Source organism: Corythoichthys intestinalis, chromosome 18, assembly GCF_030265065.1.
Source record: "Corythoichthys intestinalis isolate RoL2023-P3 chromosome 18, ASM3026506v1, whole genome shotgun sequence".
Lineage (NCBI taxonomy): Eukaryota > Metazoa > Chordata > Actinopteri > Syngnathiformes > Syngnathidae > Corythoichthys > Corythoichthys intestinalis.
Window position 1 is genome coordinate 30,499,956 of NC_080412.1, and position 21,906 is coordinate 30,521,861.

The 21,906-nt window shown below is 41.7% G+C and overlaps 1 protein-coding gene across 2 annotated transcripts in view; it reads right to left on the bottom strand.

Annotated features, from left to right (window-relative positions):
* sgcd (sarcoglycan, delta (dystrophin-associated glycoprotein)) overlaps positions 1 to 21,906 on the bottom strand; it is a 357,132-nt gene that overhangs the window by 214,413 nt on the left and 120,813 nt on the right. Inside the window, exon 1 of one of the 2 annotated variants that reach the window (XM_057821021.1) lies at positions 3,118 to 3,301. The exons of the other annotated variant lie outside the window; for it this stretch is intronic. The gene's annotated coding sequence lies outside the window, so the exon portion shown is untranslated. Of the gene's footprint in view, positions 1 to 3,117; positions 3,302 to 21,906 lie in introns of those variants that run through there. 2 annotated transcript variants of the gene reach the window in all.

The following is a 21,906-nucleotide window of genomic DNA, read 5'->3' on the forward strand; positions in this document are numbered from 1 at the left end:
AAAATTTATTGGATAATTTAAACTTTTTTAACAAATAAAAAACTGAAAAGTGGGGCGTGCAATATTATTCGGCCCCCTTGCGTTAATACTTTGTAGCGCCACCTTTTGCTCCAATTACAGCTGCAAGTCGCTTGGGGTATGTTTCTATCAATTTTGCACATTGAGAGACTGACATTCTTGCCCATTCTTCTTTGCAAAACAGCTCGAGCTCAGTGAGGTTGGATGGAGAGTGTTTGTGAACAGCAGTCTTCAGCTCTTTCCACAGATTCTCGATTGGATTCAGGTCTGGACTTTGACTTGGCCCTTCTAACACCTGGATACGTTTATTTTTGAACCATTCCATTGTAGATTTGGCTTTATGTTTTGGATCATTGTCCTGTTGGATGATAAATCTCCGTCCCAGTCTCAGGTCTTGTGCAGATACCAACAGGTTTTCTTCCAGAATGTTCCTGTATTTGGCTGCATCCATCTTCCCGTCAATTTTAACCATCTTCCCTGTCCCTGCTGAAGAAAAGCAGGCCCAAACCATGATGCTGCCACCCCCATGTTTGACAGTGGGTATGGTGTGTTCAGGGTGATGAGCTGTGTTGCTTTTACGCCAAACATATCGTTTTGCATTGTGGCCAAAAAGTTCAATTTTGGTTTCATCTGACCAGAGCACCTTCTTCCACATGTTTGGTGTGTCTCCCAGGTGGCTTGTGGCAAACTTTAAACGAGACTTTTTATGGATATCTTTGAGAAATGGCTTTCTTCTTGCCACTCTTCCATAAAGGCCAGATTTGTGCAGTGTACGACTAATTGTTGTCCTATGGACAGACTCTCCCACCTCAGCTGTAGATCTCTGCAGTTCATCCAGAGTGATCATGGGCCTCTTGGCTGCATCTCTGATCAGTTTTCTCCTTGTTTGAGAAGAAAGTTTGGAAGGACGGCCGGGTCTTGGTAGATTTGCAGTGGTCTGATGCTCCTTCCATTTCAATATGATGGCTTGCACAGTGCTCCTTGAGATGTTTAAAGCTTGGGAAATCTTTTTGTATCCAAATCCGGCTTTAAACTTCTCCACAACAGTATCTCGGACCTGCCTGGTGTGTTCCTTGGTTTTCATAATGCTCTCTGCACTTTAAACAGAACCCTGAGACTATCACAGAGCAAGTGCATTTATACGGAGACTTGATTACACACAGGTGGATTCTATTTATCATCATCGGTCATTTAGGACAACATTGGATCATTCAGAGATCCTCACTGAACTTCTGGAGTGAGTTTGCTGCACTGAAAGTAAAGGGGCCGAATAATATTGCACGCCCCACTTTTCAGTTTTTTATTTGTTAAAAAAGTTTAAATTATCCAATAAATGTTGTTCCACTTCACGATTGTGTCCCACTTGTTGTTGATTCTTGACAAAAAAATTAAATTTCATATCTTTATGTTTGAAGCCTGAAATGTGGCGAAAGGTTGCAAGATTCAAGGGGACCGAATACTTTTGCAAGGCACTGTATCTATTGTACATATAAAACTTATATAAAGTAATATCCCTCATCTTCGAAGGAGGACGAGGACGAGGCGGCATGTTGTATTTCTATGGAAGGGGTGAATGCGTGCGTGTGTGTGTGTGGGGGAGGGACAAGTCACCAGCCAATCAAATGTGTATTTGAGGGGGAAAAAATGGACTGGCACATTCAGCAAGTGAAAAGGTGTCAATGTAAGTCTGAACATAATTAAAGTATTGTAATCATTTTATAATGGTAGGGTCAATTCTATCCTTACAACATATGGGAAGACAATCTAAATTACCTATATAACTTATGTCACTATATAATGCAAATGAGGTTGCTTAAAAGTTGGTGGGGACAATGTTAGCATCCTGAAAAGTTGGTAACGTTATGTCCCTACCGTCCCTATGCAAACCTACGCCATTGATCTACAGTATATGATGACTAGTGTCTTGCATCGCTAGTGTCGCTACCCAAAATTGCCAATGGATAGCCAATGGCTTACTCCCAAAATAATTGCATTACAGTTAGGTTTTTTGGCAGCAAATAAATCAAACACACGTACTTAAATCACACACACAAGACTTTTGATCCAGCTTTCACCTTGTGGAGTTGACTTACTAGTGTTTTGTTTTATGTTTAGTCACCTGTCATGTTCAACCCACACACAAAAAATAAAATGTTTTGCAATTCACCGTTGAACTGTCTTTCTTGTATACGTTGATCAAAAATGGTACCACGTGGCTAAAATTTGGAGGAGGACTTTGTTTTGAAGGACATTAGAAAGGGCTAAAACGGTACACGTAGAAGTCAACTTTGTAAAATATTTATGTGGCATGTTTAACACTAAAATTTCAGATACAGTTGTACGTTATGAAATTAATTGGGTCTCGTAATTGGAAAATTCTGTAATTAGAGACGGGTTTTCCATGTAAATGCCCTAATCTGTTCCAAACCCCCCAAAATTCAGGCATAAATCTTTTATAGACAAGTTTCCGAGGTACTTCCGCTCTACTTCCGCTTTGCTTTCTGCTCGCAACTTCCCTTTTCACATTATTTTACAAAGAGAACAATGGCGCTGGAGTGGCATCAGTCACTAAAAACCCTGAAAAAACACTATTTGGAAATACCACATCCTTCTGCCATATCAACATGGGAAGACAACACAAAGAAATGGCTGGCCACAAGTAAAATTTTATCGTATTTTATTGACTCTATGGCAAAACCTCCAAGGCATTCCAGTACCTGCACAGCCACAAAGTTGGATTAGTCCTCATACACGAACACGGGAATTTTGTCATCATGAAGGTGGATGTGGAACCAAGCTAGTGCCTCAAAGCTCCGTACCACAAAGCATTTGTGCTGGTAACAAAGGAGGGAGACATCGAAACTGCAAGCTGTACATGTATTGGGGGTCACGGGCGTTAGTGTAGTCATGCTGCCGCTGTGTTATGGAAGGTAAGTTCTCCAAAAATACGAAACCTAAAATCTGGTGCATGAAACGACTTGTTGCCTTTGCTATTATTATGAAGTTTAATATTTTTTTTACTACAACTTCTGCTACTACGACAACATAACCAAAGCATAATGTAAAAACAAAACAAAGAATAAAAGTTAATACACTCACGTAAAGCTGTCGGAACACCTCATGGCCCGAAGGGGTGAATGAGGAGGACGCCGGGATACACACATACACATACAGAAAAGGCCTGTCTTAGCTAATTGGATGCCAGGAACATGCTAGGCAATAGCCAATGGCAGCGCAGCTATAAGTGTATTACATTCAGTAAACTCTGGGAGCTGCGAGTAGCCGCCCTAACTGTATTTTGGCCTCTCTTATCATGAAATTTCTTTCGTAACAAGAGGCAATATTTTCCCTTTGAGGTGTGTCATAACGTGAAATTTCAGTTTGTGGAGACGTTCATAAGTAGATGTACCACTATGGTATTTTAGGTTACTCAACAAAGGAAAGCAACAAAAACAACAGCAAAATAATGTTACAAAAAGATAACATTGTGATTGTACTAGAACGAAGTTGACATGTTGCGAGAGTGAAGTAAAAATACCGCAGATAATGGTGTAATTTTGTAACTAAACTACAACTGAGACAAAGTAGTCATAGGATTCTGAAAGTCTCAATAATCTAAAAAAAAAAGTGGCTAAATTCCATGATGATATTGGTATACAATATAATAATTATAACATGTTATTGTAGAGAATTATGTTAAAAGATCTTAAATAAATGAGCTTGACAGAAGACATGCGAGAATAAAGTCTTATAGTTAAAAGATTATATTCCTATATAATACCAGAAATAGTTTTCCATCCATTAACTACCGCTTAATCCGGGGTCGGGTCGCGAGGGCAGCAGCGTTAGCAGGGAAAGCCCAAACTTCCCTCTCCCTACCCACTTCAACCATCTCTTCCGGCGGGATCCCAAAGCGTTCTCAGGCCAGCCGAGAGACAGTCTCTACAGCATGTCCTGGGTCATCCCTGGAGCCTCCCGCCGGTCGGACACACCTGGAATGCCTCTCCAAGGAGGCGTCCAGGAGGCATCCGAACCAGATGCCTGAGCCACCTCAGTTGGCTCCTTTCAAAGCGGAGGAGTAGCGCCTCGACCCCGAGTTACTCCTGTATGACCAAGTTTCTTACCTCATCTCTAAACCAGTGTTTTTCAACCTAGTGTGCTGTGAGAGATTGTCAGGTGTGCCGCGAGAAATTATCCAATATCGCTTTTTTTTTTTTTTTTTTTACATCATTGGGCGAAGTTGCAGATGGAAGGAAGGAAGGACTAGGTAAAAGGTTTCGGTTGTGTACAAATGAGGTAGGTATTGCTCGTGGTGCGTTCAGGAACTGCTCGGTTTCTAGCCACCTTGCTGTCCGCGACAATGTGGACCCCAACACGTCTACTGTACGTCATTGGATTAGACCCGTCAAGTGTCGATATACACGAAAGTGTTCTTTGTATTTTATCCATATGTGACGACTAAGGGTGTAACGGTACATGTATTTGTATTGAACTGTTTCGGTACGTGGTTCGGTTCGGAACGGAGGCGTACCGAACGAGTTTCTGAAGTCATGTAACCCTTACTTTTCGAGGCTGTGAGTCGATCAGGTTACAGTTTCTTTGTGTAGATTATATATAATCCGTCTTCTCTAATGCGGACCAACACAGTACGACAGTATAACCCAGAAATGTCAACGGCGCAACAACGTGGCCGCCGCGAGAACGTTTGAAACGCGGCCGTTAGAGTCAATCAGCCAACGCACAACAGTCGCAGTGCGGCCGGGTGTTAGATGCGTCCCAGAAGCGGCTCAACGCGACGCACGCGAAAAGAACAGCAGAGTTTAATATTTGACGCAAGATGCGACCCTCCTGCGTCAATACTACTACCGGTAGCTAGGATCCGGCAGACTGGAAATCACTCGTGTAAAAAATATGGTGGATCCAGTCGATTTTCAAACTAATATGCAATCGTAACCCACTTTTTGAGTCCATCAGATCTCTTGAGTGGTAGATCTAGGCAGAGTTGACTTGTCTTTTTTAATTTACTGCTGTCTTCTCTGCTATAATAATAACCAACATGGCCACGTGTTCAATACAAAACCCTCTTACCACAACAAAACAAGTAGGAACTAATATTCACATAGGAACTAAAGTTATACAAAATAAAATAAAATATACAATATAAATGAATACTACATCACAATTGTAAAATATAAACACATAATAAAATAAACAATAGCCCATTTAAATATAATACATTGAAATGAGCTAAAAAAAAAACACCTGTAATTAAATAATAAGAATAATACACAGATCCTGCTTACACAATTAAATTTATTAATTTCTGTGTGGCGCTTTAACTTGAGAAATTAGTAAAAAATCAAGCTTTTGAAAACCGTTCATAAGAAAAAAAAAAAAAAGATTAATTGAGGCATTTCATTTGTAAAATACATGTTAAAATCTTTGTCATTGGGATTGCTTTTCTCTTTAGCACAGGACTTCTTTTTTCTTTCAGAAAGAAAGCTGACCAATACGCGGGGTCTGAAAGGCAAATTGTTGTTGGATTATCTTTAAATACCCGCTACTTTTTGAGCCGAATTCTAGCTTTGTATAGGCTAATGTTCCTATTGTTGAAAGCACAAAGGTGTGTAATAAACAACTAGCACATTTATATTTTGCATTTTGTTTTCTTACTGTACCGAAAATGAACCAAACCGTGACCTCAAAACCGAGGTACGTACCGAACCAAGATTTTTGTGTACCGTTACACCCCTAATGAATACTGCATCATTTTCACGCGGAACTGTGACATCATTCGAATGGAGACAGAACCACGACGGAACCATGTAAATGGAAACATGAAATGTGTCGTATTCTTGGAGTGTCAACATGAATATGGCCCCTAAGAGAGTGCCCGGACACCCTGCGGAGGAAACTCATTTCGGCTGCTTGTATCCGGGATCTTGTTCTTTCTGTCACGATCCACAGCTTGTGACCATAGGTGAGGGTAGGAACATAGATCGACTGGTAAATTGAGAGCTTCACTTTTTTCACCACAATGGACCGGTACAGAGTCCGCATCACTGCAGACACTGCACCAATCCGCATATGCCCAGAAATAGTTTTACTACAAATAAAGCTAAAATTACAAAAATTAATGAAAAGAACCTACTCAAAATTTCACAGGGAAAAAGTCATCATTGCGCAAAAGTAAGACTATTTCCAAAACAAAACTATTTTGGCATGAAAATGCTTCCATTTGCCTATACACTTGCAACCAAGTACAAACGCTAACCAGCTGCTGAAAATTTATTGTATTAGACTCTATGAATATTTGATAGACTTTAATCTTTCATGTAAGAGAAAATCCCATGTAACCCAATTCAACTCATTTGCATTGCTCCCCCCGTCCTCCCCCTGAGACTTCAAACCCGTTGCCAATATTCAACGCTGAATAAACGTGCTATCATTACGAATCTTGTCTTAGCATTTTAATGCGATTATTCATTGGCATAGACTCCAGCTACAAGTACTAAAAATCTGTATAGAAAATGGATGGATGTATTGCTAACATGCAACTTTATTCATCTCCCACCACTACAAATGGGGTGCTTAACCGTGAGAATTAAATCCCTCGCGCTAGCGGATAGGTATTTGTACTGTTTAACATTTCAAATATGCACTGCAGGGAGTTGGAAGTTTTGCATGGTTCATGTGCTCGGCATCATGTGATACTGCATCAGTCTCGTCACTCCGACACGACGCAAGATCCCGACAATAGCAGACACGGAATGACTTTTGTTTGAATGTATTCTCCAGTGATCCGAAACAGAGGCATAGAGAAAGGTGAGGAGGAAGCGACGTGTGCAACAAGAGTTGAGATCACAGCTGGGAGTTCGTATCCACGCGTCCTGGGAAGTGCATGTCAAAGATGTTGTCCTAAGAGGCCAATGAATCATTTATAAGCAAACAAGTAGAGACGGTAAGCTGGAGAGAAAACACTGCAATACTTAGAGGTGGAGGGAAAAAAAGGTAACATTGTTGATTTGAAATGTTTTCTTATTTTCCCAAATAATTTTATACATCTTGCCTTTGTTAAATAAATTCTCTTCACTTTCCATCTGCGATATTGTCGCATTTTGGTCCACATCAGCTTCACCTACCTTGCTGTCAAGTTCAAAAATAGACCCTTAGGTAGACATTTGTAAAATTACCCAAAAATAAGGAGAGAAGACACTCAGTTTTCTTGGCCAAGGAGAGCAAGGAGGGACTAGACAGAGAAATGCTAGATTACGCTGTATAGTCACCAAAATTGATCTAAGGAAAAAAACCTCCTTGCTCTTTTTATTAGGGGTTTGTCCTAACACAGAAGGGTGCCGCCCTAAAGGGAGGGGGAAAGCAAGCTGGAGAAACCCATGTGATTTTGGTTGGCTATGTGTAAGCATGTAGGTGGAACTAACTAAATACACGTGTGTAAGCAAGGGCACTTAGGTAAAGTGGTCAGAATGACCCAGACACTTCAGTTATGCAACGCTGCGGCCATGGAAGATGTCCTCGAATGGAAGATTGTCCTCGAAAGTCTAGACGACAGTCCAGGCGTATGATGCTGAAGATGTCCTAGAAGGTCTAGTTACGCAATGTTGCGGCCATGAAGCAAGGCAGTTGTCACCCCGACCCTCTTTAACACTTTGTAACACTTAAACATTAACTTAAACAGCCTAGTATAGCAAGCAATAATCATTTACTGGTTATATCCAATAAGAAAAAAATATGGCAATATGTATTATGTATGTATTAGGTATATATGAGCACAAGCAAATTTTCAATCAATCATGCAAATATTCAATCAACCCTTGATAATTAACTCAACATTTGCCATAAGTTTATCACAAGTAGAATTTGAACTGGGAGGGTGACAATACGGCGTTATTTTTTCAGTAACGGGGTAATCCAACTAATTACTAATTACTAATACTATGACAAAAAAGTTTAAGTAAATGGCAATCTTACAGAAAAATAAATATTTTTAAAAGATGTGTTATTAACTTTTACAAAGGCAAATGGGTGTGTGCATGCATGTGTATGAACGAGTGTCATTGACAATGCCTTGTTTTAAAGGTGAACTGCAGTCTGTCGATAAGATGAACTCTGCAGAAATGTGTGTGCATTTGAATTTGTGTGTAATCCAGCATCTATTGTTTGATCAATGTTCTGCATTTGTCATCTGTGTGCTTTGTGATGAGCACAAAACATGCAAAGTAAACAGAAAAACAGTGTAGCTGTCAAGATAAGAGTTGACTAAAGCTGTGTCTGTTCACACAAAAATTTAGGAGGATTTGAGACAAAAGGTAGTGCAGAGAAAATATATTCACTACTAGAACAAGAGGAAAAAAGCTTCAACTACCATAAAAATCCATTAAGGTTGTTTAATTACCCAAAAGTACATGGATGGAGTCTATATTTTACGGGGTGACCTGTATTTTAAGGGGGAGCTTCATTTAGTTAGACAACTAAGGAGGTGTATAGCCGGCATTTTGTGACATAACGAACTATGTCGATGTGAGTTGAAGTGCTTTATTGAGACCGAAGTAGTGTTTTGCATTTTGTAGGAACAATTTTAAAGGGAACCACGGACTTAAAGACTTATAGGCTCTAATAAGCCATAATTGTTTGTTTTTTAAACTAAAATATGTTATTAGAAACACAAAATATTGCCATTGATTTAAAAATCTATAATATTTAGTACATGTTTTGACCTATGGAGAGCGGCATGTTTTATGCGCGCAATGGAAGCTCGGGGTGACGAAGACTGTCACTGTGTCACTGTCACTAGAGGAACACTACCGGGCAACTCCATTTCCTTCTACGCAGCTAGACGTCCAACACATGCGCACATCAGTTGAAAGCGGCGAGTACTTACTATTTGTGCTTTTATTTAGTTTTTTAAAAATTTATTTTCATTGCCTCAAAATACTTTTTGCGTGTGTTTCCCTGTCATACTTATAAGCATTGTGTTTTCTTGTGGTAGCACGTTTTGGCAGAACACCATTTTCCCCCCCTACTGTCGTCTCGTCTCATCCTGTCTTTCCTGTTCATTTTGCTTTTGCTGCTCATTTTGTAAAATATCGGCAGTGCTGTCATGCTCATTAATGTTCCTCTCCGGTTCAAATTGAAAAAGTTGAACAGATGACATGTTTATGTCACTAGAGTCATACTTTGGAAAACCGGCAGCGTAACCATGGGACGTCAACGCCCTGCGACTTCAACAATAACGGTGACCTACTAGTTAAACTAATTTTACTAATTATATTAAAACAAATACATCAAGAGTGGTTTCAAAATGAAATCATTTTTAACTCATAATAACATGTATCTTTAAAGAACTGTAAGTCTTTCGATCCGTGGATGTCTTCTGTGAACTGGTTCAGACTCAACCGATTTTCTGTCTGAAAAAGACATCCATGTAGATCAGGGACAGCACAATGATAGTCCGTGGCCCATAAGAAGGTCCAACATAGCCTGTGTGGGCGTTTCTGTCAAGTATGCATTGGTTCCTACATGCAGAATATTTTTCTGAGTCATATATCAATGATTATGATGTAGCCTGCGGAGGAACGCTGGAAGGCAGGAAGCTAATTAATAACAATATTTTCATAGGTATTCATTAATGCCAGGATAATAAAAGGTTGGAAAACGTTTCGGGCCATGGAGGTGGCAGCGGCTCATTTACTGCTTTCAGCAAGCCCTTATAAGGGTCACTTGGATCACTTTATTGTGGGAAAACTTGTTTGAACGTCTTTTGTACCTGACCAGATGACATAAATATAACAATGTAGAGAGACATACGTTCTTTATCTCAAGCAACTAATGACTAATACAGTAGTACCTCCATATACTAAGTTAATTTGTTCCAGGACCTTGTTTGTAAGTCTACATGGTCGTATGTCGAGTAGGATTTTCCCATAAGAGTACATTATAAATCCATCAATTCGTTCCACAGCCCGAAAACCTACATTAAATTTTTAATAAATACTGCTGGTACTATTACAAATGGCAATTACACATACAGTGGGGCAAATAAGTATTTAGTCAACCACTAATTGTGCAAGTTCTCCCACTTGAAAATATTAAGAGAGGCCTGTAATTGTCAACATGGGTAAACCTCAACCATGAGAGACAGAATGTGGGGAGGGAAAAAAAAAAAAAAAAAAAAATCACATTGTTTGATTTTTAAAGAATTTATTTGCAAATCATGGTGGAAAATAAGTATTTGGTCAATACCAAAAGTTCATCTCAATACTTTGTTATGTACCCTTTGTTGGCAATAACAGAGGCCAAATGTTTTCTTTAACGCTTCACAAGCTTTTCACACACTGTTGCTGGTATTTTGGCCCATTCTTTCATGCAGATCTCCGCAAGAGCAGTGATATTTCGGGGCTGTCGTTGGGCAACACGGACTTTCAACTCCCTCCACAGATTTTCTATGGGGTTGTGATCTGGAGACTGGCTAGGCCACTCCACGACCTTGAAATGCTTCTTACGAAGCCACTCCTTTGTTGCCCTGGCTGTGTGTTTGGGATCATTGTCATGGTGAAAGACCCAGTCACATCACATCTTTAATGCCCTTGCTGATGGAAGGAGATTTCCACTCAAAATCTCTCGCTACATGGCCCCATTCATTCTTTCCTTTACACAGATCAGTCATCCTGGTCCCTTTGCAGAAAAACAACCCCAAAGCATGATGTTTCCACCACCATGCTTCACAGTGGGTATGGTGTTCTTCGGATGCAATTCAGTATTCTTTCTGCTCCAAACACGAGAACCTGTGTTTCTACCAATTTTTTAAATTTTAGTTTCATCTGACCATAACATATTCTCCCAGTCCTCTTCTGGATCATCCAAATGCTCTCTAGCGAACCGCAGACGGGCCTGGATGTGTACTTTTTTCAGCAGGGGGACACGTCTGGCAGTGCAGGATTTGAGTCCCTGGCGGCGCATTGTGTTACTGATAGTAGTCTTTGTAACTGTGGTCCCAGCTCTCTGTAGGTCATTCACTAGGTCCCCCCGTGTGGTTCTGGGATTTTTGCTTACCGTTCTTGTTATTAATTTGACGCCACGCCATTTTGAGCCCCAGATCGAGGGAGATAATCAGTGGTCTTGTATGTCTTCCATTTTCTAATAATTGCTCCCACAGTTGATTTCTTTACACCAAGCGTTTTACCTATTGCAGATTCAGTCTTCCCAGCCTAGTGCAGGTCTACAATTTTGTCTCTGGTGTCCTTTGACAGCTCTTTGGTCTTGGCCATAGGGGAGTTTGGAGTGTGACTGACTGAGGTTGTGGACAGGTGTCTTTTATACTGATAATGAGTTAAAACAGGTGCCATTAATACAGGAAACGAGTGGAGCCTTGTTAGACCTTGTTAGAAGAAGTTAGACCTCCGTGACAGCCAGAAATCTTGCTTGTTTGTAGGTGACCAAATACTTATTTTCCACTCTAATTTGGAAATAAATTCTTTAAAAATCAAACAATGTTATTTTCAGTTTTTTTTCCACATTCTGTCTCTCATGGTTGAGGTTTACCCATGTTGACAATTACAGGCCTCTCTAATCTTTTCAAGTGGGAGAACTTGCAAAATTGGTGATTGACTAAATACTTATTTGCCCCACTGTGTTAATTTGAAAAGGTAATCTAATAGTTCCTCCCTCAAATATTGTGATTTAAAATGTGATGACTTGTTCAAATAAACTTTACAATATCTACCCGTGATGGTTGCTTGTACTTCCTTTCTAAGTATGAGTCTACTTTCCAACTTGATCAAATCTTTCCTCTGTCTTGGAGATGACATGAAGTCCCCTGTGCTACTTTAAAGGGAATGTAAAGCTACTTGCTGATTGGTGTGAAATTAGTACATGCCTACAAAATCCCCTGTTTCAAATTCACCTGGTGGGAAACCCTTATCTGCTGAGTGCAACAACATGACTGCCTAGACTTCGCTCGCTGCATGCGAAAATAGGGCCCAGTAAATCATGACTAGGATTACAGATTAGATTTGGAAAGGCTCTATAACAATGACTTGCGGTATTTACTAGGAAAAAAACAAGTAAAAGGACCCGATGGCTGGGTGAGATTACGCATGATGAATGCAGTTATCAAGCGACAGGTCTTGAGCGTGGACTGGGATTTGAACAAAGCTGTGACACTCACATGCATTAACACAGTGCGGGACAAATAGAGATATAGTGCAACTCCGTAACTACTCATGGACTCATCTCCAGCGGCCTCATTACCGATTTCACATGAACACACAAGCCCGGGATATGTTGATTCATTTAATAATTCAACCCCTGTGTCTCCCTTTGCTCAGCAAGCAGCTGGTCTGGAAGCAGAATTGTGTCATGAGTAGTGTTGAATACACGGTTAGGCGCGTTGGCGACGTAGCCGCACATTTGCAATTAAACGAGTACATCTTTAAACCCAGCTGGAAATCTGCCTGTGTTCAAAAATATTTATCTAAATCTACCGTTTGGCATGTTTAGAAAGGCAAATACTGCATGTTGCTGCAATATTAAGCCCTGAGTCTGATGAAGCTGTGCCTCAATTAGTTGTCTGTTTTACAATATAAACTCGTCTACTCTACTGAAATACTGTAAATGGCTATGATTTACAATAGTTGGTGTTACGGCACATGGCGGTAATTTTTTGTTTTTTTGCATTTATTCTCCCTCATTTTCTCCACCTAGATCGCCCAGCCGAGCCTAATCATCATCAGTCTGGTATGTAAGACTGGCCTGCCAGCCTGATGATGAGGGGGTCCTACCCAGGGGTGAAAGTGGCTAGAATTTCTTGCCAGAACTCCCCGACGCGAAGGTTGCCACGGAGCCAGAAATTTTATTTATTTATATTTTTTTCTTTTTTTCTTTTTTTTTTTTTTCTCTTATTTTTCGGGGGGGGGGGGGGGCAAACCTCTTACACAACTGAAATGCAAAGAAAACTGTTTTAGCACAGTTATTTCTATAACACATACAAAAACTGATCAGTGTTGCGGGTTGTCACACAAGGAAGAGTTCGGAGCCGCATTTGAAGTTCTTCATTCTTCCACGTAAGAAGAAAAGGAGAAACAAATGGCTGAGAGCAATTAATCGAGGAACAGTAAAAGAAGACGGTTCCGTGGACTATTTTCGCCTGTGGGAACCTAAATTCAAGCACATTTACGTTTGCAGCGACATTTTATTACTGGTGAGTAAACTTTAATTTTTGCCCCAATTAGCTGCTAGGATTCAATAGACTAGGCAGTGGTTATTATTACCGTAACTGGCAACTGGCAAAGCGTTATTTTTCTTTTGCCGTGAACTGCTCTGATTAGTCAATCGGTATATTATTGGCCTGGTGGGAATTGGTTATTTTGCTGTGACGTGTTTACGGCTAAATAACGCTTGGAGGCGAATTACTGGTTATGGCAGACATAATCACTTCGTATATACTACCAATTTTCTCAGTTCCACACAGTTCATGTTCCACATAAATGATAAAGGTCAACTTACTGGGTGACTTTATGAGGTAGTTGTAGATGTTTCCGAACTCCACTGCAGGCCATTCCTTTGTTTATCCAGCTATCAGCTTCGACTTTGTATCGGCAGCTTTGTAAGCCAATAAACGCTAATTTTAAATTGTATCGCCTCCTCGCGTCTGTCGGCAGTGACTCGTGATAATAGTAAGCCACGTTTAAGATGTTTTTAGGAAAAAAAGACTCAAAACACACCTGAAATATATGAATTTCAAACGTTTGTCTATGGAATGTTTAAGTGTGCGTTCCCCCTTTACAAAATGGCGACACGTTGCTAGGCGAGGTGACGTCATCGTAACATCACGCCGACTTCCTCCATGCTAACAGTGCTGCACTGGTTTACTGATATACCACTGACAAAGCGGGACGATTGTTGGCAATATTTGGCACGTTTTCGCTGAAAAACAATCAAGCGTCTTATCAGTGAGATTGGGGTCTAATGTCTTTAAGTGACGTCTGAATTGATTTGGCTTCCCGCTGTCCGCTACAATCATTTTTAGACACAGTAAACAGTGGTCTTTCCTCTTCTCCCACTGTATTAAAAGTCAGAGCCAAAAGCCAAACGGCCCGAAAACAGCGCATTCTCAGCGGCCGGGGGAGAATTGGAGGTGAGGGCGGTCGTCGTGACAATTCAAAGCCGAAAATGGCACTTCTCGGGCGGACATGTGAGAACCGGAGAAGCCAGTGGGTCGCTGCATGAGTCCGGCTCGGAAATGGCTTTTCTGTGTGCTCTTACTTGGTTCAAAAATACTGCGCACACTCTGAAAATGAGAGCGCCACTGCCACCCACTGAGTGGATGTGCAAGTACACTTTATTCTAGTAAGGCAAAAAAAAGCATGTTACGCGAAGTCACATGCGCCACCCTTGGCATCGCTCTGCGCCCCCCTGCCCCACTATTTGAGAAGTACTGCGTTATGGTAATGCAACGCGGTGGCTTTATAGTTCAAGTCCCTTTATTTGAAAAAACAAAATGGGGAGCTATTAAGAATGGGTCCACTTCAGGGGGACACTAACATGAAAAATAAATCTGTGAAATGAAATCACACATTAGAATTTTCATGAGAGTACTTTGGTTCGAGTCTTGGGGTAGTCTAGTATGCCTCAGATGTAGATCAGTCCTTGAATAGCTCAGATTTTTTTTCATTCATTTTTTTCTCAAATCCCTTTTATATTACAATACTAGTTTGAGTCTAAGGGTGCTCCAGTGTCCCGCCGTAGTGAACTCATTTTTGGATAGCTCCCCTTAAAAAAAATAAAGGGACTGGGACTTCAAAATGTTTCTTTAGTAGTTTTTGAAAACAAAGGTTTGACTTGAACATTGTGTCAGCTAAACCAATACACATGTAAGGTAGTATCAGTCAATACTTCCTTTATGGTTCACGGCTGTCTTCCCGACTCTATGATGTCGGTGATGCTGGTCCCTGTCATCAAGGATAAAGCAGGGAAAGTAAGCAGCTCGGACAATTACAGACCTATCGCCCTTGCTAGTGTTCTCTCTAAGGTATTTGAACTCCTCATGCTGGAGAGAGTTAGTACATTAATAAACTCTTCAGATAATCAGTTTGGCTTTAAACCTAGGCAAGGCACAGACATGTATATTTATGTTTTAAAAGAATTGGTCAACACCTATTTGAGGAAAAACTCGTCTATGTTTATGTGTTTTCTAGACGCTTCCAAAGCCTTTGATCGTGTAAACCACGGGGAGTTGTTTAGGAAATTAAGCCAAGCGGGAGTTCCCAATGACATCATAAGAATTATTTTATATTGGTACACTCATCGAACTATGCAGGTTAAGTGGGACGGCTGTATGTCTGCCCCCTTCCAAGTTACCAACGGGGTCAGACAGGGGAGCATTTTGTCTCCAATTTTATTCAATTTTTATATGAATGACCTGTCAAAACTATTAAATAAGTGTAGAAATGGCTGCATGGTTGGTGGCTCGGTGGTCAACCATCTAATGTATGCAGATGATTGTGTGCTACTTAGCCCAAGCTCAGCAGGTCTACAGCAGCTATTCAATGTGTGTTCCGGGTATGGGGAGTTACACAACATTAAATACAATGAATCAAAGAGTGTCATTATGATTTTAAGAACCAAAGAGGACAAACGGTTGGTTTTCCCTAATTTTAAGTTGTCTGGTCAAGTTTTAAAGTCCTGTAGTCAGGTAAAATACCTTGGTCATCTGCTCACGGACACTCTGACTGACAACGAGGACATATTGCGCCAGTGTCGCTCATTATATGTCCAAGCCAATGTTCTCTCTCGAAAATTTGGTCCATGCTCTGATGAGGTCAAGCTTGCCCTGTTCAAGGCTTATTGTACTCCCCTCTACACTGCGCATCTGTGGTCAAATTACACTAAGACAAGTTTTCAGAGACTGCAAGTGGCATACAATGATTCTTTGAGAATCTTGCTGAAAAGACCCAGATGGTGCAGTGCCTCTGAAATGTTTGTATCTGCTCGGGTGAATACTCTCCAGGCCCTTCTAAGGGTGCTAATGTTTAATTTTATTAATCGTTTGAAATGTTCTGAAAATGTGATCGTCTGGGGCCTGACAAACATTTTACATAGTTCTACTCGCTGCTTGTCACTGTTCTGGAAGCACTGGAATAGGTGCCTTTTAAAACTGGGCCAATAGATGGCCTAATTTTTTGTATCACTGTAGTTTACCTTCTTTTATTGTTATGTTGTTTTTAGTTTTGTATGGTTTGTTCCCTTGTATTGTGTGGTTGTGGCTTGGACCTTGAGTCTGTTAATAAATTTATCTATCTATCTAATACAGATTAATTTGCATTAATCATTTAGCCTATCAATTAATTAGGTTCATATTTGTGAGAAATGTAGCCCTGACGTCTGTTCACCCAATGTGTTTGGTCTTATTAATGTGGCTTCCCCAGCAAAATTGTACATTCAGGTTTTGCTGTTTTATCATCCTTACCAATGTTGAGACCAACCTTCTGCCATTGTTCAGACAAACAATATTCTATGACAATATTTAACATTGGACAGATTCAAGTTTGTATGAACAGAAAATGCCAAATCATGAAAAAAATGCAGGTGACCATTTGTTTCACATCATGCTTTGTTAGATGTTTATGTTTTCCCTTTAGCAGTAATCATGCTTGTGGAATGGAAACGTTTGACATGTACTTCAAACGCCTTCATATGCTTCGTTCGCAAATGGTGGACATGTAACATGAGGCAGCACCTGACGCATAACGTTTTGGTAGTGAAACGCTGACGTTTTACTTCTCTTACGAGCATTATTCTTCTTGTAAAATGTTGCGCAAAGACTGGGTCCAGATGATAATCTACCATTAAAAAAATGTGCAAGCGGCAGCAGCTTTCTGAAAAGTTCACAGAATTTTCAGCTTCAAGCGCTTATTAAAAGAAGCTGCAACTCTTCTACAATAGGAACAACGGTGGCGCGGAGCGAGCCCTTGAATGTATCCTTCCATAAACTCTAATCTTGTAAGCCTGCTGCTATTTAAGGAAAAGGTCAAAATGCTAAATAATTTGCTCCTGGTGCGAAATGCATGGAGGTCGTTCGACTGGAGTTTGGTGTTGCAATTAATTAGTGTCAGTGTGACATCACATATGGACCTATTATCATATGGCCTCATGGGAGGAATCTTCAGGCGGCTATTATTGGGTATGAAAAGGACGTGTGGAGTGCATTAAAATGCCGGGAGGCATCTTTTTTTTTCTTTCGCACCTTTGTCAGAAGTCGCTCGGCTATTTTTAACAACCTGAGGAAAATGAAGGATGTGAGCAAGAAGGTCAGAAAATGGGGAGCGGCTTCAGCGTTCTGTTCCCGCATCAGATGTCATTATTTCCTGCCTAGAGTCACTTTTTTTGCTCACCTTCTCTCTGCTTTATTCACCATTACGCTGTCAGAAAAACTTCGCAAAGTTCCTCAATGCTTGCCAAACTTTAAAAAACTTTTTATTTTTACAACTTCTAAAATCCATGAATTACCACTTTTTTTTTCTTCTTAAATTTAGGAGTTTGGGGGATGAATTTGGGAACGGCTGAATAAATTTGATTTCTGAACGGGGCATTTGAGGAGATCTGGGGACGTTAAAACACTTGGTCTAAACTTAGGGTCTCAATTCATATCTTTCTCCTCCCAGCTTACTTTGGCATCAATATTTACCAAAAGCTTTCTTTAAACAATGTAGCAGGTAAAAGTTCCTTTCCGCTTCCGCTGAGTGAAACGGTTTTGATGCACGGTAAAACGTCGGCGCCGTGCTTGTCTGAACGCTTTTAGAGAGAAGTCTATAAAATATGAAGAAGGAGCTAGGGGGGAAAGTATGAAAGACAAAAAAAAAAAAAAGTCGGCTTGCAGGAACATGTACGCTCCGGGGCATGTACACTCGCGTGCCGGGATGTCGCCCGAGACATACCAAGTAAATATGAAATCCAGCAGAGATGTGTCAATATTTATGTCCTGGGAGGAGATTTGTGAAAGTTTTCAGTGGAAAAGGTATTACTTCATCCACTGTGAAAGAGTATTGTCAAAGCAAAAGTTTTTTTTTTTTTGTCAAAATCGTTCTGAAACTGGGTGGTCTTGGGGCTAATGCAGCAATATTCCGTAGTTTACAGCTTGAAATTGGGCTTGAATTGGGTCCTAGTTAGCATTTCTGCAAGGATCAAATTCATTATAGTGTAGACAGGTTTCAGTCGCAAACGGCAGGCTGGCGTTGATTGAATGTAGCACAAAATGTCTTGCCCTTCTGACACTCGATACATTCAGCTGAACACAAATCTCTATCTTTCTACCATCCTTCTCATTATGTTTCTGCTGCACTAGGAGGATGGGGTCAACTTGATGGAACAAAGCAGTGTTCATTCAAGCCACCCACCATTTTATGTAATTCAAGTCACTGTTTAATCTATAGTAAGTCAATTTTTCTATAAAGTAAAGCACTCTAGTTTTCCTGTCCTTTCATTTACCAGTTGAACTGAGCTAGAATCAAATAAAAACTAATTTGCCTATGAATTCAAAAGGATATCAAGGTCCTGATGCTGCGAGTCTTTTGCCCATGGTAAAATGAATTAAAAAAAAAAAAAAAAAAACTTGCTCATACAGTACGTGTCAATGAAAGTGCAAATTGTGTCAGATTGACTAGCAATAAGTCAAAACTGTGCCAACTTCTCTCGCCAAAAGCCAGCTTGGATAAACTCCAAAACCTAATGAGGACAAGTGCCATAGATAATGAAAGGGGATGCTACAAAACATGATTAATGAACCATCAATTCTACATACTTGACAGGATTCTTAACACAACGTCCTATTAGTTATTTTCTGTTCATACGTTCTAAGATTGAGGCACTTTTAGTTCGTCTCGTGTCTGGTGAGAAGACTTTCATCTGGTGCCATTCTGCTAAACTTTCCCAAGGTGTAATCAGGGGTCACAGACAGAGGTGGACTGGCCATCGAGCACTTCCCGGTGGGCCCGCTCACATTTTTGGGCCGGTGACGCTGTTAGACAATGATTAAAAAAAAGTTGTTGATCCTATGTTGTTAGGCCAATGAAATTTCTCAGTGCTCCGCTCACCCCGCCCCTCGGACAACTGAGAGTGAGGTGCAGACTGCAGAGACGAGGCTCAAAAGCCTACAGGTTGATGCGGCGAAATTTGAAAGAATAACTAGGAAGGGCATACTTAGGGAATGACATAATTATTCACACAAAACCCTATACAGCATCAGCAAAAGCGGGTACGTCGACAGGCTCTGCCACTAAAGTGGCGGGGGTGCCATGTGTCGCACCACATACATTGCACTCCACGGGTGGGCTTCGGCCACGGGCAGTAGGATGTGCAGCTGGAAAGAACTTCCATGCGGCAGTCCCACTGCCCTCAGCCAGGCTCTCCTATTTTAATGCATACACTGCACTACCCTCCCCACACAATCCCATCACGGTGCTGGGTTGGGGACCTAGCAGCCACAGTAATAGGGCGGTAGGTGGGTCCCACACTTTTTGTCTATGGCGTGGCTCCAGGGGGGGAAACCTCTTCTTCGTCTGGGCTGCCGGGTTCGGGGGAGGGGAGGTCCACGCCGCCCCGTGGCGGCTTCCCGCCACTTTCCTGGTCTCTTTTCTGCCTGGGTATCCTCCTTGGGCTCTGGTGCGGGTCGCTGACTGAGTGCTGGTGGGTCGGCAGGTGTCACCCACTCCGGGTAAGGGTCCTGTTCACATAACACTTAGCCTGGTACACCAGACTCACCGCTGTTTCAGCTATTGAGTCTGGCCACCATTCAGCGGGTAAAATTTCCAGGGCGGAGCAAGCCACAGCAAACAGAAAGCGGAGTAGACCAATCAGCGACGGGCAGACATGACGTTAGTAAAACGACGAGGGCAGGACGGAGGGTCTTGCGCGCGGAAGTAGACATACGAGGAGAGCGGAGTTTATTCAATATGGCTAGCGCGAGACAGACTGTTGTCGATGACTTGTGTCGATGTGTTTTGGTAATTTAAAACTGATTTTACCGTGGATTGGAACATATTCTCAGCTCTCCTGTTCGCCATCTGTGTTGTTGTGGAGACGACTTCCGACGCGCAAGAGTGAAGTTACTCGTTAAGAGCACGTCACGCAAATAAACGAATCTGATTGGACGGTTGATTTTGTGCTTGCTCGACAGGCCGATAATGGGCTGGGTCCTAGACTATTCTCACAGTGTTTGAAGAATACAGGGAGAACAGTCTGGCCGTGCCAAGCAACGTATGCTCCACCCCACCTAATCGCATATTTTTCTGACCCCCCCACTCCTTTTTCTCCTCTGTCATCATGCCCCTACATGGTGTCAACCGGAAATACCCAATTAGCGAACGATAGTACGACTATATTCATAGTTAGCGTAGGCATTGATTGTATTCCTTGTTGTTGTTTGTTCTTCTCTTTCACCTTTTCTAGTTTCCTCAACTGTCATACAATATTGACTTCTGAAGCATATGTTTCCAGAAAATACCTTTTTTTAAGCAATGGTGAGTCTGTCTTTCCTTACTATACACTTCCATTATTCACCCAGCTCTCATCTATATCGTCACCGAGATCTAAAACAACCTGTAAAATGCAAAGTATTAAACCTGAGCAAGAAGGGGAAAAAGGGAGAGTATTTTTTTTCCCGGCAAGAAGGGGAAAAAGGGAAAGTAATTTTTCCCGGTCCGTGGCCTCCCCTCTGCCTGGGCTGCCAGCCGCAGAAGTGGGGGTTGCCCCGCAGCGTCTCCTCGGCGTTCTCCTGCTTCCGCCTTCCCCTCTCTTCTCTCCCTGTATATCCACCCTGTGCTCCGGCACGGGTCGCTGGCTGGATGCCGGTGTGTCGGCTGGATGTCGCCTGCTCCGGCGGGGGGCCCTGGGCTGGGGGTCCCGCAATGTGCCGTGCCGGTTGGGGGGCTGTGGATCCTGGGCCGGGTGGGCGGATGGGGGTGAGCATGGGAGTTGATGGTGCGTCCCCTCTTCCCATCCCTGAAGGCCGGTTGATAGGGGCACGGGTGGCCCTGGGGACCACCCTGGATCCCTGGGGGGGTGACGATGGCCCCTTAATGGGCTGCAGGAGGAGGGATGGGCTGCACTGGCTCGCCAACCTGTGGGCTGTGGCCCTGGGGAGGCACCCGAGTGGCATCACCAATCACCTGCGTGGTTATCGCATATTTGGTTTGATTCGCGCATGGCTGGATGTGATTGGGTGGAGGACCTCGGTGCCGGGATTGGCGATAGGGCGGCGTAAGGTGGGTTGACAATGGGCTTACACTCACAAGGGGTTCACACGATTACTAGGTTCTAGATCTACAACCCCCCTCTCTTTCCCTGGTTAACAGGGTGTCATCCAGAAATACATCTAGCTGATGATAGCACCAACATATTCATAGTTAGTGTAGGCGTTCAAGATATTTCTTGCTGTTGTTTGTTGTATTTATTCATCTTTGTTGCTTCATTTGCTGTTTCTGATTGTGTATCATATTGCCTCTGCAAATTCCTTTGAGACAACCTTGTTGTGATCCAGGGCTATACAAATGAAATTGAATTGAATTGAAGTTTGTGTTTCTTCTGTCTCTCTCTCCTTCTTCTTTTCCCCCATTAACCCTTCCTGTTCACTACTTTGTCTTAATAATTGATGTATGTTGAATGATCAAAATGGGAGTAGGTCATACTCCAATGTGAAACATTAAAACTGTTCAGACCAATCGGACACTCAGACTTCTATTCTCCGTGTCAAACAACTGAACAGGACAGGTTAAAAAGAGAAAAGAAAAAAAAGAAAGTAATTTCTTTCAACGAAAAACAAAGGAAAGGTTTTTAAAAAAAAATCTGAGTCACAAATATACAAGATAACACTGTATG